The following is a 19,906-nucleotide window of genomic DNA, read 5'->3' on the forward strand; positions in this document are numbered from 1 at the left end:
GAAGTTACAGACTGGTAACATCTCCGGATTTTTTTCTTATCACCAGGCGCGCGTGCGTGTATGTTCTCTGTGTGTTTGTGTGTGTGTGTGTGTGTGTGTGTGTGTGTGTGTGTGTTTAAAGGAATACTTTTAGCGAACACAGGCAGGTTGCATTCTGGAACCTAATTTTAGCAAGCGCTGGAAGAAGCCGATGGGTTCCATTTCCCATGGTTCCAAGCGTTACGTGGTTCTTTTCATCCTCACCTCAGATGCCGCCGTTACCTGGACAAACTGTCAAACACGCTCCCGCCCCCACGTTCTATTGCGCAAGCACCGCCCTTCTTGAGTGCGACTACGTTTCCCATGCTGCCGCGCGGGTGCAGCGCGTCGCGTGCGGGCGGGCGGGAGAGGCGGGGCGCGCTGTGTCACGTGCTCTCCTCGTTATAAAAGGCGACGCTGCACCGGCAGTCCTATTGTTATCACCGACGAAGTTGCGGGCTGGTGGTCTGCCCGCTCTGGGCCGCCGCCGCCGCTTGCCAGAGCCGCCCGCTACCGCCCTTTGCTGCCTATTTCCCACTCCCTCCCCTCCGAAGGCACGGAGCTGCTACCTCTGCATCATCCCCTCTTTAGGGGATCTTGGGCTTCGCCCTGCAGCCCCGGCCTGTGTAGAGGGAAGGGAGGAGGGACCGGCGGGCGGGAGGAACCCCTACCCGGTGAGTGGCTGGATTCAGCTGTGCTGGCTGGCTGGCGTGAAGAGGAGGGCGTGCCTTGCGAGGGGCCGGACTACTCGGGGTCTTTTCGCGGTTGAGAAGAAGCGGGCAGGAGACCCTTCCCCGAGAAAAAAAAACCTGAAGGGGTGGGGGATTTCCTCGGTGGGGGTGATTCTGGCCGCCCTGGGGTGGCCCCTTCCCTTGGAAGGCTGGGCGATGCTTCCCTGGAAGGAGAGAGGAGAAGCGCCCTCTCGTTCAGGCAAGGATGGGTTTTGAGGAGGGGGTGAGGGGAGGGGAAACGTGCCTCACCCTTTTACGTTTCAGGATGGAAGGAGACGGACTTCCCTTTGGCGTTTGCATTTGAATCCCTTTGGCCAGGCTTTGAGGTCTTGTTTTGTCGCAGATTCCGGGATCGAACACGGTGTGTCTCTAGGGTGATTTCGGAGCTGGTAGCCCTCCCCTCTTGAGCCTGATCGGAGGGCTTCTGTGTGTCTCCACGCTGGAGAGAGAGAGAGAGAGAGAGAGAGAGAAGGGCTTTTGGTACCGCCTGTCAACTGGAGTTGAGGGTTTGCCTAAATGGGAGGTTGCAGTTAACCTCAATAGGAATTCCCTCCCTCCCTTGACGTTTAAAATGTGTAGCTACCTGAAGGTGAGGTCAGTAATTATCTCTTGCTGCGATTATTAAAATCGAGGGCTTGGTTAGGGGAGAGGAGAGGGATATTTTTCAAAGTGTCACTCGTACTTTGTGCAAATAATCTAGATGTGGAACTGAAGTGGGGTGGGTGCAGGAGAAAGGTTCATCACTGTCAAACCATTCACTAAGGCTGCATTACTATTAACCACCTCATCGTTCCTATCATCCATCTTCTTCCACTTATGACTGCAGGACTGTAACTTTGTTGCTTTTATGATTTATATGTATATATATGATTTATATTGATTGTTTACTGATTGCTCATTTGTACCCTATGACTATCATTAAGTGTTGTACCTTATGATTCTTGACAAATGTATCTTTTCTTTTATGTGCACTGAGAGTATATGAACCAAAGACAAATTTCTTTTGTGTCCAATCACACTTGGCCAACAAAGAATTCTATTCTATTATCTGAGGCTGTATCACTGAGCCAAAAGTATCCCTCCAAAAGCCTATGGATAAATCTATATAGTTGTTTGAGTTTGTGGGAATTGTTGATGTTCTGATTAGGTTTTTATAGATACTTTTGCAAAAGCAGTTTTTTTCCTCCCTGTGTAGGCAAACTATATATTGCCAGTTTTCATTCTTTAGTGTGAAATCAGGGGATTTCACTAAAACAGAGATTCACTAAAATAAATACGTTATGGGTGGCATTTGTGGGGCATTGCCCACTACCTAAATTTTGGATTTTAGCATGATCCAATCAAAGTGATGTTTATTATTCATACATCAGGGATCATCTTGTAGGACAGAAGATATCCTGAAAACTAGGCAGAAAGTGATGCCTTGGGATAAGAGTGGGCTCTAATATTTTAAGATAAGGATAGCTTATTTTCAATTGATTTTGGCCTTGAGGTTAATTCCTAACACTGAGTTTAAGGGAGTCCTAACAAAAATCTAAATACTACTGAAAGCTCTCTTTTTGGAAGATTCTAGAAAATCTTTTGACTAGTACTATTTATGGCTAGGCCTTGGAATTAGAGGGCACGTATATTGTAAGTTAATCATAATAAATATTAAGGTGGTGAATGTTTTATCTTACTAATTTATTAATGCTAAAGAATTTCTCTCTTCATTCTGAAAATATTAAATGAAATATAGAAACCAACCTGAAAAAGGATACCTTAAATAGTAATCGTGTTTGGTAAAATAGGGATTTTTCATATTAAATTGTTAATGTATTTGTAAGAGACATTTTATGAAAGATGTGACATAGACTTGGAAATAGGCTGTGCATATAGTTTCAGAGATTTTCCAAATCAAAGATGATGAGAACAAAAATTCAAAGACACCAACCATAATTTGCTCATTAAAATATTTATATATATAAACCAAATTATAAATGCAGATGCTTAGATAGATATCCAATTTGGCCATAGTATACCTCCAAACTTTATACCTTTTGCAGTAAAGGTTTGACTATTCCTGCATTATGTTACATTTGATAATTTTCAGGAATTGCAAAATTTTCTTCTGAAGCAATTGGAAGCCTAGGAGAATTATTAATGATTTCAGTTTTTATAAGCTAAGAGGGGGAGAATTAGGACTTCACAAGGTTTTAGATTCAAAGAGAAAAATGTGTTTTGGGAGTACACAGGAGCACTGCTACCAAATCAAATGTCTCTTCCTCCTGCAGTATGGAGAGCAGCCATGTGATCCTACGAAAGACTTGGACTTCATCCCTCCTCCATGTGTCTAATGAGACACATTTTTAAAAATATATTTAAGTCTAAAATCCTGCACCCTAGGAGTCATTCAGTTCAGGATTTTTTCAGGAGCCTGGAACTGATAATTTTTCAAACTGAGTCATAATGTGAAAATCATCAGGAATTTATAACAAGCTATTATGTGGAAATAGAAATAATATCACTGTTAAACGATGTAAAGAAGTTGAAGGAATGATAAGAGAGTTGGAAGATTTAAAGTAAGTTAATACTTTATTCTTCATGCTCATAAACATTGTATGTGGACAACTGTGGGAGAGATTCATATTTTTGCATAAAGGAAGTTGCTGGACTAGTTTCCCTTGATAATCAACTTTTTAAATGTTTTCATTACTTGAAAATTATTTAACCCAGCTCAAAATTTTGTTTTAAAATTCAGCAGTCAAATCTTAGAAGGATAAATACAGTTGGTAAGATGTATATTGTGCTTTTTATCTAATTTGATGTATTCTGATCATAATTCAAACACAATGGTATTATATAGAGTTATATTTATTTTTATAAATTTGTCATATGTATAACAATAAGAAGGGTTAAATTATTTGTTAAATTGTCCCAGATAAGTAACAAAGTAAATTCTTTTGTAATTTGTCCAAAGGTGTAGTCTCTATTGATCAATAGCAGTGATGTCACAATAATAGCTGTTTTAGAATGCTATCTTTCAAGATATTACTAATGTAGGGAGCATCTATATTATGGTCAGATGTGAATGATACAAAAAAGTTAAATTTCTTTTATTACCAAAAATACAATTATTCATTCATAAGATACATTTCTACTGTGAAAACAAAAGCATAGAACAGACCTTGGGTGGTAAATTTAAACTTTGTTTTTCTTTCAGTTACTGTTAAGTGGAGGTCATACATCTTTTTTTTTAAAAGTCAACAAACAAATACTGCATATATTTAAAATATGTACATGAAATTACATAAACTTGTTCCCTCCCCAAGCATGTCATGGTTGCCTTTCTTTCCCCATGTTATTTTCATTGATAATTCTGTAAATTATGCCCATGGTCACCCAGTAAATCAGTATCTTAAGTTCCAGCCATCCAAAGCCTAGTTGATTCCCTTCCTTAGCTAGCACTTGCTTAAATTACTAACAAGAACATTGGAGTTTCTCCTTTGATTTAATTGATGGACTCAGCAAAATGGTGATAAGACAAAAATCCAGTGATTGACATCTTTGGCTTTTACCTGATAATCTATTGTAGTCTAAATGATTTAGTTTGGTTAAAATGAAAATGTAGCAAATTTAATACAGGAGACTGGTCCTGCTATTCATACATTGTTTCTATATAGACTGATTTTCAGGAGATTGGAACCTGACAAGAAGGGAAGTACATCTGGTTTGGGGGCAAAAACCACCCCTGTGCAAACCTTTCTGTCTGCTTAAGGGGGAATAGCTAGGAAATAAATATAATCCATCAAGAAAATAAAATCAGGGTAAAGATGTATGGCATAGAAAATTCAAGGTGAGTTTGCATATGTGTTTATTTGTATATAATAGAAATCTGTATTCCACAAAAAACAGTTTGAGTATTGATGCATAATGAGGTACAATTATCTCTGGATGTACATTCAGGAAGGATATACTGGGAACAGAGTTGCCTTGTGTGTTGAATTCATGGAATTCCATAAAGTTTAGAAGACATAAATGAGACAGACTTTTCTAACAGAGATTTCTTATCTGTGTAAAAGCAAGTTAGTAGGAGTATACAATCATTCCTTTCCTCTTGAACCAGGAAACTAAAACTGAACTGTAGAATGAAAAATGAAATTAGAGAGGCATATGAAAAAGAGACTGATTTAACAGACTGTTACTTCGCTGGATTCAGCAGATCAGAGACAGCCCTTAGAATAATGGATGTCAATTGTGTCTAAAGTAATCTTGATGAGGCAATTAACACAGGGTGATTTATATGATATTCTTACTAACCTCCTTACGCAAATGATATAAATTGCCACAACAATATGCTTTCACATTTAACAGATACTTTAACTGCAACTAACACCTCCCTCAAATGGTCTGTTAAAACAAAGTTTCACTACAATAGTATTAGGAGACTTCAGTCATCCTCACTTTGACTTAAAAATCTTGTTCTAGACATGAGGAAATCTAATTTCTAGAAACCCTAAATGATTATTTCTTGGAGTAGCTAGTCAAAGGAGCTATGATAGCAATAGCACTTAGACTTACATATTGCTTTACAGCCCTCTAAGTGGTTTTACAAATTACAGCATATTGCCTCCAACAATCTGGGTCGTCATTTTACCCACCTTGGAAGGATGGAAGGCTGAGTCCACCTTGAGCCTGGTGAGATTTGAACTGCCAAAGTGCAGGCAGCCGACAGTCAGCAGAAGTAGCCTGCAGTACTGCACTCTAACCACTGTGCCACTGTGGCTCATTATACTGGACTTAACATTAAATAGCTTCCACAATTTTGTTATTAAGCTAGTCACAAAGTAATTATTTTGCCAAAGCTTCAATGTGAATATAAATGGATACTTGCTGGGAAACGGCACACAGTCACATTTTGTTTCTGAAACATAAATATCTAGAAGATGGGGGAAATTATTATTCCCCTATTCAATATTAAAATTGAATAGGGGAATAAAGAGAGCTAATTTCTCCACAATGTTTGGAGATAGAAAGCTATAATAGAGAATGTCAGGTAGAATGTATATCGGTACCTTAGATCAATGATTCTCAACCTTTTGTTCATGGACCCCCTTTAAATATCTTTTGTGGCCACATACCAAAAAGATTTAACTCAAGACTTAAATAATATTTCTTCAAGCCTTTGCAGGACCCCCTGTGATGTCATCATGGACCCCCGGGGTCTGCGGACCACAGGTTGAGAACCACTGCCTTAGGTCATGGTGTATAGATCAGCATTTATGGAGTCCAGAAGGGCATTAGACTGGTTAACATGCAGAATCAAAGATGCAAATCTTATTCAAGTGAGGAGAATAATCAGTGAAGGAAAAAGAATGATTTTGTGGATGCATGGCGAAGTATATTAAGGTGACTTTAATTATCTTAGGGATAGCGGGAGCTTTAAGGTGTGCTGAGGGAGAATATGGAACTAATTTTGAGACACTAGGACGTTGTCAGTTTGGAATATTGGTTTAAACTAAGAGAAACATAAGTCGTCTTTGATTAACAATGGCAACCGGACTAGGATATCTCTCACTAAGTGACCTATTTGTAAAGTGCAACATCACATGACCTTGTTGCCTAGTGACAGTATTTCCCTGTTGCTGACATTAAGTGAACTACCTGTAGACACAATGAGGTAATGTTGTAAGACAACCTGACCAACTAAAAATAACCTTTGTATACAGGTGATACAATGTTTTCCCCAAAATAAGACAGGGTCTTATTTTATTTTGACCCCCGAAACAAGCACTTGGCCTTATTTTTGGGGAGGTCTTATTATTTTTGAGGTTCGGGAGGCGGCGAGCATGGTCACCTCATGGCTGCTGCTGTGTTGCAATATTTTCAAATAGGGTTTATTTTGGGGGAGGGCTTATTGTAGCGCATGCGCTCAAAATCCCGATTATGCTTCTTATCTGGGGAGGTCTTATTTTAAGGGAAACAAGGTATTGGCTCAAGAGTTCTTAAGTTCAACATGAAAAAATATATTAATAAATCTTTTAATACCTGCATCTATACAGAACACTAGAAAAAAGCCAATATGACTACAATCTTAAGAATAACTGAGGGACTAGTAACAAGTTATTGATCAGATCTTCCTTTATTAAAAGAGAGCATGGCTTCTTCAAATGTAAGGCACTCTAACCTTGTACACTATTTTGATAGTATGGTTGTAAAGCTTGTGGACAAGAATGACCCAATAAATACTACATAATTGTATACCCTTCCCCCAATAAATAAATATATATATATACACACACACCTTTATTTATTTATCAGCACAGATACAACAACAACAACATATATATATATATAAACAAAAGTCACTCACCAAAGGTTCTTGAGCAAATTCATCTGCCATAGATAAGAGGACAGATACACTCATAAATTGGCAGTAAGCTAAAATCAGGAATTGGAAAATAAGAATAAATAGGCAATTCCCACAATGATGTTGTGCAAAATGGAGTCCTCTGGATACCAGAGCAGTGTTTTGCTTGTATATCCATGAGCAATGTGATGGACATATTTACAGATTATACCAAATTGTTCAGGATAATAAAATAAAAGATTATGCAAATCACTAAAAGGTTCTCTTCAAATAGGATGCATGGGTTTCAGAATGGTAAATGCAATTGAAAATAAAAGTCAAGTGATCAATCTTGGTATGCAAAAAATAAAAATCAAACATCACCCATACATTAAATGAGTTTTCAGCTGCCTGTGACGGATCAGAAATTGTGGTGGGCTATTCAGTGAAAACATTGGCCCTTGCTCAGCTGTTATATGGAAGGCAAACTCTGTACTTGAAATCGCAAACGAAGGATATTGAAAATAGAATTGCCCGTTTTAACAATACTTTATATAAGGATATGCTACCTATATTATATTACCTTTAGGCAAACCTAGAGTGCGCCATTGAAGTGTTGTATACATTTCTAATCACAGCCTCTTAATATTATTGACCTAGGAGAAATGCAGAAAAGGGCAAGGAAAGAATGTAGTAACTGTCTCTCTTTAGCTTGAAATGAAAAAGATAGGACAGAGGTGTACAAAATCCCACATTGCCAAGAGTTTCCCTTTCACAGTGGTAGAACTTGACTTTTTTCCCCATTGAAAATGAATACTGGTAGACAGCATAGTTCTTTGGTTGCATTTATTGGCTATTTATTGACTCAGTTAACTTTGATTATTTGACCAGATAAACTTTTTGCTTTGGATTATATTCTTTCTTGCCAATACGGTCCATAAATAATATATGTATTTTGTGTTTCCTGTTTGTATAAAAATTCTAACACAAAACTAAAGCGTTTAAAATATTTTCTGATGCTAATTTACAAAACAAGTGTGTTACTTTTGGAGAGAAATAATAGAACTCTTCTTTTAAAATAGTTGGTTAGTATTTGTTTGATAGTGCATCAGTATTATCTTTGTAGTGAGCTATTTCAATTCTGGTGCCTAGCTCAAATCCTGCACTAAAAATGTAGTACACATTGCTTTGGAATATGCCCTGAGTTTATACTAGATTTAACAGCTGTGAACTTTTTAAAAACACATCAGGCTTGGATCATTTGTATCCATCTGATGTTTAAGTCTTCTAATGATGTCATCTTATTCAAGGCCAGTTTGCTGCTCTGCAGTGAAGGTGCCATGTCATTCCAGATGCATCATTTCTGCTTACAAGTATGTGGTAATTTAATGAAATTAGTTACTCCAGAATTCTAAAAGAAAATATCTTATCACAGAGGGATCTCCTCCTCCAAATTAGTTTTTCTTGGATATTTAAAAACAGTCTTTTAAAAAGTCCCCTATTTCTAGGTTTGACTTTCACTGATGAATGAATCTCTATTTTTTGTCTAAGTTAAATTATTTTCTTCAATAATTATGTAGCCTGATTCTTTTGCTACAGTGGAGATATATGGGAGTTATGTCTAGGGAATTTCTGATATTTATTTGGAACAATGTATATCTACCTGCCTTTGCCTTCCCTTCAGTGATGGGAAGAATATAAAAGCAAAGGTTTTCCGCATGCTTTTCCTCTGGTTGATTGGCCAGTTTATTTGCGATTTGATTCTCCCAAAGCTTCAGAAAAAATACTTATTCAAGTAGATATAGAATTATGTTCTAGTCCTTATGTGCCTGAACTGAGCAATGTTGTTCCAATTCATGAAATAAAAATGGCAGCATACAAATCTGATTAATAAAATAAATGACTGCAAGAGATGGACTTTGAATTTAGAGTTTAGAGTTTTATTAGAATTTGTAGGCCGCCCTTTTCCCTGAGGGGACTCAGGGCGGCTCACATAAAACTGGGAAGGGGGGAATACAAACATCAAGAAAGAAACATATAATAAAATGGTAGGCAACATACATTCATCATTCGGGAGGGGTAACTATCCTTATCCCCAGGCCTGACGGGCGAGCCAGTTCTTCAAGGCTATGCGGAAGGCTTGGACGGTGGAGAGGGTACGAATCTCCACGGGGAGTTCGTTCCAAAGGGCCGGGGCTACTGCTGAGAAGGCCCTCCTCCTTGTGGTTGCCAGCCGACACTGGCTGGCCGATGGGATACGGAGGAGGCCTAGTCTATGGGATCTTATTGGTCGCAGGGATGTAATTGGCAGAAGGCGGTCTCTCAAGTATCCAGATCCACTGCCATGTAGGGCTTTATGGGTGATTAATAGCACCTTGAAGCGCATCCGGAGATCGACAGGCAGCCAGCGCAGCTCGCGGAGGATAGGTGTTATGCGGGTGAATCGAGGTGCACCCGCAATCACTCGCGCGGCTGCGTTCTGCACTAGCTGAAGTCGCCGGATGCTCTTCAAGGGCAGCCCCATGTAGAGCACATTGCAGTATTCCAGCCTAGAGATCACAAGGGCCCGAGTGACTGTTGTGAGAGCCTCCCGATTCAGGTAGGGTCGCAACTGGCGCACCAGGCGAACCTGGGCGAATGCCCCCCTGGTCACAGCCGTTAGGTGGTGGTCAAATGACAGCTGTGGATCCAGGAGGACTCCCAAGTTGCGAACCCTCTCTGAGGGGTGTAAAATTTGACCCCCCAGCCTGAGTGATGGAATATTAGTCAAATCTTTGGGAGGAAAACACAACAGCCACTCGGTCTTTTCTGGGTTAATGGTGTTTGACCACACTGATATCATGGTTTGTGCTAGGAATATTCCAGTTTGTGATTTTAGCTGTAATGAACTAGGTTTTTTTTGGGGGGGGGGGGCGGAAGGCTGCATTGATAACCCATCCTTCCTTCAAGGAGCTCGATAGCATTTAATTCTCTTTCCACCTTCATTAGTGAGTCTAACTGACAGAAGAAGAGATGATAATTAGCTAAAAATGGTATCTGTCTGGGTAGGAACATGAGTTAAATATCTTGTCCTAGTACTGTATAATATTGTCCTAATATGGTATTCTTACCTCCACTTCACATTGGCTGCTCAGCCTAGCCACTTATCTGTTTATATTGATTTGAAAAAGAATAGTGGTCCCAAAAAGGAAAGAATAGATTGCTAACCTGATCTGTAGTTCCAGTGCGCCTACTGTGGTATATAGTCTGTTATTTGCACTTTAACAGATAAGGTAGCATTCTGTACTTGACAAGTAATGTAAGAATTATCTGTAGTTTCAGCTTTGTTCCCCTACCCAAAGGCATTAAAGATGCCTCATAGCCCCAAATCAAATTTTATCACGTTGCTGTGATATTTTTGGGGGAAGGCTGTAGCTGTGCCTTTAGTGGTTTGTCTGATAAAGGTATGGCTTTTATGCAGCAGAATGAAGTGTTCCCCAAACATCAAGATCACTGTGGTAGCCATCTTTTTCTGAATTAAAATTGAGGGAACTTTCTCACTCCCATAGTTTTAAAGATTTCTGTTTAGAATTTATAAGCATACTTGCCTTCAGAATAAACCTCACCTCCATTTACATTGACTTACCGTTTCAAATAAAATGTCTTGTTTGGGAGAAACAAGACATTCTAAATATTCTAGATATCTCAATGTGAGTGCTGTATATATCATTGCTTTTTAACAGTCAAATCACACTAAGTAAATTCATTCGTTACAGGTACTATTCCAGTGCAGAGTGAAATGGAATAGTGAAGCTAATAGAGAGATGGGAGATATCCCTCCACATTTTATTTCTCTTGATAAATCAATTATTAAACAACTGAGCAACACATTTGTTTTTATTTGTTTCTTAGTTTTAATGTCAATTTTAGTGAGCAAATATTTCTTTTTAAAGTCACCTTCCCCCCACCCTTTTATTTTTGTTAAGATATTGTCCCCAAAAGTTTGCCTCTCTAACAACTTTTTGTGTCACTAAATAGAGTGCAAGCACAATGATTTCAGTATCTTCTAGTACAGGCAGTTCTAACTTAGCAATTGGGAACAGCAACTCTGTTGCTAAGTGCAGCGGTTGCTAAGGAAAACATCAGGTGACCTTGACGAACAATTTTGCTTCTGTCTTCACAATTAACTCTGCTTGTTGCAAGGCAGTTGTGAATGGTGTGTGTCTATGGGACAAAGCTCTTTTTATGCTGTTGTAACTTAAAATAGTCTCTAAACAAGGCAGTGGTAAGCAAAGAACTAGCTCTATCAAAATTTGTGGAAATTACTCTCAAGTCAAATAAGGACATTTAACAGAAAGATTACACTTTTGGGGAACTATTTCAAATTGTCTACACACAATAGAAGAGATGAAGTATTATATGTTATACAGGTAGTATGTTTAGTTGATCTTATTCACACATTTTTCTTTCCCACTTTAAATGAATGCAAGTTCAGTAATCCAAAGAATTTGAATGGCATATGCTAGCTACATAGCTATTTTCAAGGTGGTCACCTGATTTATATTTCTGGCTAAGTGTTATTTTGGAAGGCAGATTGCTTTATCTTGAGAGAACCATTCTTAAATGTTTCAAAGTTGATAGAATAGTATAGGGAATAGTAATGTAAGTTCTGAATTGTTTACACATACCCCTGGAACACTGGTGAAGATTAGATTTGGCAGTCTATGTTGAAGATTAATACAATATTAAAATCCTGTCAAACAATTGTAATAGCAGCCAGTGAGTCAATTTTAATTTTTAATATAGTAAATATTGATAAATATAATCTTTTTTTAAAAAAAAAAACTCTTGAGGTCCTCTGTAATTTTTAAATGTGGGGTGGGTCCTGAGAGAAAAATGTTTTAAGGAATACTGATTCAACACATAAAAATTGTAATAAAAGAGACAAAGCCATGATAATTACAATTCCACAATTACTATATAAAGTTATTTAAACAATTTTAAAAATTCCTTCATGTGCTCAACACCTGATTTCTTTTTAGTTTAAATAGATTCCAGTGAGTTTGCTTAAGGAAAAAAAATAAAAACAAAAGTTTGTGCAAACCGAACTCTGAAAGGGAAGGAAGAAATGTCTTGGCGGAGGAGAAAGAATGTCAGAAATAATGTGGCAGTCTCGTAGGAGTTATTTGATTACCTGACCATAGCTTAGAGATGAAACCATGTCACATCTGTTTTAAGTTTCCAGAGGCAAGGAAACCGCCTTGAGAATCAAATGCTAAACAGGGACCAGTTCAGCCAGATGTGGGTGAACCTAGAGCAGACTTTTATATATGAATTTTATATATCATCTTCATTTGGTATAGACCTTCTGGAAAAGCATGCCTTCCTTTATTTCAGTTTTAAATATGATATTGGATAAAATTACATTATCTTTAAAATAAATCAACGAGGAACCTGCAGATGTTACAGTTTGATTGCTGGAAACAACAGGTGTTGCCAGGAATAGCTGGAATTAATTTTATTTAAAGATGTAGGGATAAAAATCACAATGCAGCCAATTACTGAGAGGATTGTTGCCTGTACCAACTGTTCCCATTTCCTACTTCTTGCCACTGCTACCATCTGTACTTCTTAAGAAAAAAAATTGCCCAAGGATAGATTTCCTCCAGTATCCATTCTGAAAGGGTGATGCAAAGCTTTAGCAGGTGTGATAGGGATCATTAATTACTCCTTGTTGTATATTGCACCACTGTTTTTTAAAGCTATAGTTAACCATTTGATTTAAATGCTTGTCTAGGGTCTTCTCATACTTGGCTATGTGTTGTACGGTATATAAGTGGCAGGTAATTCATATCTGTGCCTGGTTTACTAATGCTCTAGTGTATAGAAAAATCTCAGCTGGAAAGATTGCTGGTTCAAGATTGGTAACTTCAGTGCGATAAATTTGTAATACAGAGATTAAATTTAAACCACAGACCTGCCAAACAGCTTTGAATTCCTGAAGCTATATCAGAAGATACATTGATAGCGTTCTTAATGGATCACCACATATGCAGCTTTATCATTTAGCAGTTAAAGGGAACCAGTCAAGTATGACTCAGTTTCCATATAATCAGCTTTAAAAGACTTGGTGGAAATAGCCTTCCACAAGGTTGTGAAGAACTGGGTTTCCCCCCCAGTAAATGAGTTTGTTATGCAAAGCCTTGATTATTGCATTGTGATTAACTCTGTATTTTGCCATAGATCGATACATTGAAAAATAGAAAGAAAACATATTTTTGTGGATTGATGTTAGCTGCTCAGAAGAATGGCTGCTTCTGGAACATTTCCCATTCTCTTACTGTTATATTTGTAAAATTGCTAAAGAGGCAAGAGCTTGAAGGCTGTAGGCAAGGTAGGGATAGCAGTGGCCAAACGATAGCAAAAAAGAACAAAGGATAAAATAGAATGAAGCGACTTGGCAGAGAGTAGTAGTCAAGCTGCAGAGCCTGCAATGGACAAAGGTACAAAAGCAGCAACAATGAGTATGGTTTGTGCAAAAATGAGAGCAAGAGAGAGAGAGAGAGAGAGAGAGATCCTTCAATATAATTACAAAGCATTCTTATTGAATTACACAGCACCAAACTTTATTTAGCCAGAAACAAAGACAGCTGTGTTACTAGCAAGAAATTGTGTCCCTTATACTGACTGGCATTTGTAGAGTGTGCATGAAAGATTAATTGTATGAAGTTCTTTTGAATACCAGTGTTAGACATAACCTATCTACCGTTTGTCTGATTCTTCAGTGATGAGGATCAGGGTCATCGATATACAATGCACATGTGCCCCTAGCATCAGTTTGTGAAAAATAGAGGTCTTAAGGTCTTTCAAAAGTGACTGAAATTCATCATAAACTTAGGAAAAAACAAGTTAAAATCCCTTTTGACGGCCAAATTTCCTTTATTATGCCTCTGTAGAGAAGAACATTTGTCATTTGCCTGAAAGAAGGACCAGATACTTGTCAGAAGGGATGTAAAATCAGATTATGGCTACATCCCTGCAATACCCCAAAGTATCTCGACAGATAGGAATCCTTGCCTAAAGGAAGCGTCTAATGAAAAGGCAGTAAGTATTTTTCTCTGCAACTTCTGCCTTCTTATGGTTGTTTTTAATCATTGGCTGAAACTTGCTTCTCGATTCTTTCAGCTACATTCTTGGTTACTCCCACATGGATATCTGTGCTGTTGTCACTTTACCCATGCCACTTAATTGCCTATTTTCCCCGTCTGTGTGTAAATGGAGCTGTGACACAGGGGAAAAAAAGGGAATATATTTCACATTCAATTTCAATCTTTATTACAGTCACGGACTGCCACAATATTTCATAAACTATAAATTATGAACATATTATATGGGAAATGGAAAATTAAAAATGTGTTTGTCCCATCCGCCCTATTTCTGCTTTTAAATGTCATGTGTCACTTCTTAGAGAGCAGGTAAGGTACTGATCCATGAGATCCAAATAATCTATGAGATTTGGAGTTTGTTTTGGACCAAAGATCTGGGGTGTGATTTCTTGATGTGTTTTTCACTTGTATACTACAATTGAGTTTTGTTTCTAAACATTTTGTAAACTCACTACAGTTGTAATTTTTGATATTTGTAAGGTTGAGGGAGTATAAAGATGTCCCTAATTCAAACTCACTCCTGAAGAGCCAGTCTATGCAGTTTTCTTGGCAGGGATGCAGAATCAGTTTGACTTCTTCAAGCATTTTTCCCCCTACTTCCCAGTTTAGGATTTCCCAGGTTATCCCCCATCTAAGTGCAAACTCTAGTCCAACATTACTTTTAACAATAATCAAGTTTGGCTAGGTGCTACGATTTGCTGGCACATAAGCAATTATGTGTTGGACAGTCTGTTGGAAAGAATGCTGATGTTTATCACATCTTTTTTTTTCGTTTAGGCCAAATTTGAACTAAAAGTTCTTGAATTTATACAAGGTTATGCAAACTGTCTTTGCACTGAAGTCCTTTGATGATTATATAGTCAGACAATACTGGATGTGAAAAAGCTTTCAAGAGAAACACTCATACTACTCTAATCACAGCTGCTATGTTGGCTGCTCAACATAAGTATGTTGGATGTATTGTCCTTAATAAACCATGTCTTAGAATATGCTAATAAGAAAACAAAAGATGTAGCTATCACTGTTAAGTGTAACTTTATTGTAGTGTAGGTGTGACACCATAGTTATGAATGAAGCTTTTGGGGAAATTAGCATAAGGCAAGGAGAGTAACCTGTCTGTCTACTTGGGAGAAGCCTCCATATTCTAGGGGACTTCCTTGAAGAAAGAAAATTACAAACTGCTCTGTAAGTTGCTCAAAACCAGACGTGATTGAAGCAAAATATAAGATGAATTAATATAATTGCAGCCTGGTTCACCAACATACATGCCCAGCCAGCTTTCTTCATTTGATATGTAGCTCTTTCCATTAGGAAATTCTTGAGGGTAATGCAAATTTACATTCTTGCAGCTTTCCGTTTAATTCTGCCTTAATAAAGTACATATTGGAACAAAGCCATTGGACATTTGGGGTGGTTAGAGAGAAAAACGGGAGGAAACAAGTTAATAAATGATAGATTAAAAATACAATTTATTTCAAATTGAATTTGAACCCTGGTAACAACATGAAATGCATCCATGCAGTTTTCTTAATAATATAAAAAGGGGTTGCTATTGCCTTCTTTGATTGCTTTTTCTTTGATTTCCTAGACTAGAATGGAGACTGCCAGCAAAATTACATTTATGTATTTATTCATGCTTATCCTTGCTTAGGTGTTTTTGTTTTTTTTTGCAAGAAAATCAAGATTGAGTAGAAGTTGCTTATCTGGCTGGGTGATAAGACTAAACATATTACAATAGAGCTTAAGCAGAATGCAGTTAGGTTTGGCTGATCTAGAAAACCAATCATCCATCCTTCCCGATTAGCAAATGCTGTAAATAAGGGATCACTTTATGACTAGTGAGGTTATCTTAGATTTGGATTTTGTTTAAAAAATGTTAGGTTTCTTTTTAGCATATGTCTGTGCTGGAAAAAGTCATAGGTCACAACAGGTAGTCCTTGACTTGCAACCCTTTGTTTAGTAAGTACAACAGGGCTGAAAAAAGTGGCATAACTGCTTTTCACATGACCTTTGCAGCAAGTCATCAAAATGCAGATGCTTGGCAACTGACTCATATTTATGACGGTTGCAGTGCCCTGGGGCGACGTGATCATCTTTTGTGGCCTTCTGACAAAGACAGTGGTGAAGCTAGATTCACTTTTCAACTCTTGTTGCTAATTTAACAACTGTAGTGATTCGCTTAACAACCACGGAAACAAAAGTCATAAAATGGAGCAAAACTCACTTAACAACTGTCTCAGCAACTGAAATTTGGGCTCAACTGTGGTTGTAAGATTAGGGCTACCTGTACTTTTTTTCTTTCCTCATCTTGTTTGTATTTGTATTTTAACTTACAATCACCTCTTTTTTTTTATGTGTTCCCTTCCCAAAGCCAAGCATATTTTCTTACCTTCCACCACGCTAGGCCACTTAATGCCTAGCAATAAAGTAGAATTCCTCTTGCACCGAACACCAGGGCATGCAAAAGAGCTAATTAAAAAGCTGGCTGCATTCCCCTACTTTTTAGTTAAATAAGGCATTATTAAGCCTCTTCAGTATTCCTTCTCTTTAGCATATTTCTTTTCTCTTGCGTCTCTGCTTCTTGTGGGTCACATCTTTTAGCTTTTGTGATCCTGTAGGAGGAGGAAACCTTTTGACAGTTGTAAGCTGATTTGGCGCTTTGAGTACATTGTAGCCATTATTTTAAAATGGTTGCCATGGGAAAGCTTGCCCGTTCAGAAAATGCTTAGCCTGATTAGTCTGACCAGTTGCAGACACCCGTTTATCTGAAGACAAGTTGATTGACATTGGTCTCCGTTAATCCCCTTAGCCATCCTCAGATCATGTTTGATCTGATCTTGGTTCGGAGTGTTTTCCTGGACACCTGGCATAGTAACAGATAAAAGCCCTAGGATGCATCCAGTTACCATTTCTATTTTCTAAGAACGCCTTTGTGGGGCCCAGAGACATTCTTTTACACAAAGCCAATATTTGCTATTGGAACCTCTCTTTGCAGTGTGCCAGATAACCCATTTAATATTTTTCTTAAAAGGATCTAAAAATAAACTAATGTCAAGGGGGACGGAAGCCTGATGGGTACCAAAAATGTCCACAGTCCGATGTTCCCCAGCCTTGAACAGAATTCCTGTACAATCCCTTGATTGAGAGCAAAATGACAGTGAGGGTGGAAGGGGAGGAAACACAATAGACACAAAGTGCTTATGAAGTTTGAAAGGAATTCCAATGGGGAAATTTGATTTTTTTTTCCCCCAGCAGGGGTTGGTTAATCACATCAAAGCCATTTTACTGATTTTTTTTTGTCTAAGAAGCAGGGTAGCATTAGTGAGATTACAGCATTGTGCATGCAGTCTATAAAGAGATGTAAGTGCCAGGCAACTGAGGCAAAACACCTAAAACTAGAAATAGAGCCCCCAATTCCAGTTTCCAAGAAATAAAATTGTATGGGGATTGGATTTGGGTTATATAACTCTTACAACAACCCTTATGAAGTTATCATAAGAGCTGTGGTGGCACAGTGGTTAGAATGCAGTATTGCAGCCTAACTCTACCCACTGCCAGGAGTTCGATCCTGACTGGCTCAAGGTTGACTCAGCCTTCTATCCTTTGGAGGTAGGTAAAATAGCAATAGCAATAGCAGTTAGACTTATATACCGCTTCATAGGGCTTTCAGCCCTCTCTAAGCGGTTTACAGAGTCAGCATATTGCCCCCAACAATCTGGGTCCTCATTTTACCCACCTCGGAAGGACGGAAGGCTGAGTCAACCCTGAGCCGGTGAGATTTGAACAGCCGAACTGCAGAACTGCAGTCAGCTGAAGTAGCCTGCAGTGCTGCATTTAACCATTGCGCCACCTCGGCTCCCTAAAATGAGGACCTAGATTGTTGGGAGCAATAGGATGACTCTGGAAACCGCTTAGAGAGGGCTGTAAAGCCCTGTGAAGCAATATATATGTCTAAGTGCTATTGCTAAGTGTTATCAGAGGCCCTAATCCTCCAATCCTTTTGTAAGGGCCCAAAGACCTGGCTCTGCCAGTTGGCCTGGGGTCCAAATGGAGGAACAGCACAGTGGAGGTGGTTGATTGGGTAACAACTGATCCCACCTCTCCTGATTCCGCCCCCTCCCCCAGGTATCTTTGATTTTAATCTTGATTTTAATTTAATCTAGTTTTAATGTAGACGTATTTTTATATCTGTAAGCTCAGAGTTACCTTAGGGTAAGAGGGGCGGCCAATGAATTTTATATATAAATGAACAAATGAACAGTTTCCTATGGTATTTTGCCCATCTGTTCTATTAAATACCAAGTTTTATTCCAAAATATTCATTTTCTTAAATCTTTTGTATGTATGTTGATACTGATACGTAAACTTATCTGTGGCATAATCTGCTCAGAATTTTCTCATGTTACCCTTATACTTGTTATTTTAAATATATTTTGATATCAGTGCATTCTGGTAAATAAAATTATTGAAATATTCAGAAGTATGCTAGAATCTGCTGAATGATACAGATTTAATTAGCTATATGGCTTCTTTTGAAAGTGTCCCCATTCCTGAAAAATACCATAGTTACAAACACGAGAGAGCCCACGGATCTTCCATCGAGTTTGTGACTTCCTAATCTCAACTGAAAAACTTTTTCAGAGAATATGTTAATAGGTTACAAGGGGAAAGAGCCCTCATTCTCGGCATCCTAATTCTATCATGCAGTGGAAAACTGGCACCAATAGGCAACCTCACCTTGGTTTCTGAGATAGTATAGTTCTCCTGTTCTAATGACCCTGTAAGTCTACTGAATATTACGACTATGTCATAAGGCATTAATAGCCATGTCCTATTCCTCTTTTTTCTACTACTTTCTAGTGAGACGTACTGCAGTAAATATGTTAGGCTTATATCTGGACATCTTTTCAACTGTGAAAACCCATTAAATTTCCTTTTAGGATTTGAGGCAAGAAGAGGATGGCTAGGTTCACATATCACAAGAAACCATGGTGTAGTGTAGGTACAAACTCAACCAACTATGCAAGCAAACCCTAGTAAAAAATATAGCATAAGGTGAAGGATGAACCCATTTTTTAGCTTGCATAAGGCTCAGTTTGCACAGTGTTGCTGTGAGGATTGAGGCGTGAACATTTATAAAGCCATCTGAGTGTAAAACATTATACTCAGCACTGCAGTCCTAAGCATTAGAAAACCTTGTTCAATAGCAGAGCCTGCCTAGTCATATGAAACTTCCTTTTTGTGAATCTGGGGAATGAATTAAATTGCATCCTCTCTCGCTCTCTGGCAAATAGGACGCTACTTGCAGACCTGCAAAAGTAATTTTGGGCTTAGTGCCCACAGTTGATGGTTGCCTTTTGAAGCTGAATGTTCCCATTTGTGAGTTCCTCCTTTCAAATTCCTTGTTACTTCCTTTTCTAAACTAAATAATTCCCATGAAGATTTTCCTCCCCCCCTTCCCTTCAGTTCCCCCCCCTCCCCTTTGTAATTGATTTGTTAGTGGTTTTTCACGGAGGGGATCCTACTGCCTTTCCCATCAGTTCCTAAAGTCTGTAGGATGTCTTCAAGATGTTTGGAATTCCTTGCCATAATGAAAAGCAGGTGATGCTCCTTTTAATCAGTAAAGCTCTTCTCACTTGCACGTACCAGGTTTCATGTTGCTGCTCACTGGGTGGTTCAGTGGG

At 38.4% G+C, this 19,906-nt stretch overlaps 1 protein-coding gene across 1 annotated transcript in view; it reads left to right on the top strand.

Annotated features, from left to right (window-relative positions):
* Positions 1–465: 465 nt before the first annotated feature.
* The window catches only part of CSRNP2 (cysteine and serine rich nuclear protein 2), a 44,699-nt gene continuing 25,258 nt past the window's right edge, over positions 466–19,906 (top strand). Inside the window, exon 1 of the mRNA XM_032209363.1 lies at positions 466–692. The gene's annotated coding sequence lies outside the window, so the exon portion shown is untranslated. The remainder of the gene's footprint in view (positions 693–19,906) is intronic.

This window comes from Thamnophis elegans, chromosome 2 (genome assembly GCF_009769535.1).
Source record: "Thamnophis elegans isolate rThaEle1 chromosome 2, rThaEle1.pri, whole genome shotgun sequence".
In the NCBI taxonomy this organism is placed as follows: Eukaryota; Metazoa; Chordata; class Lepidosauria; order Squamata; family Colubridae; genus Thamnophis; species Thamnophis elegans.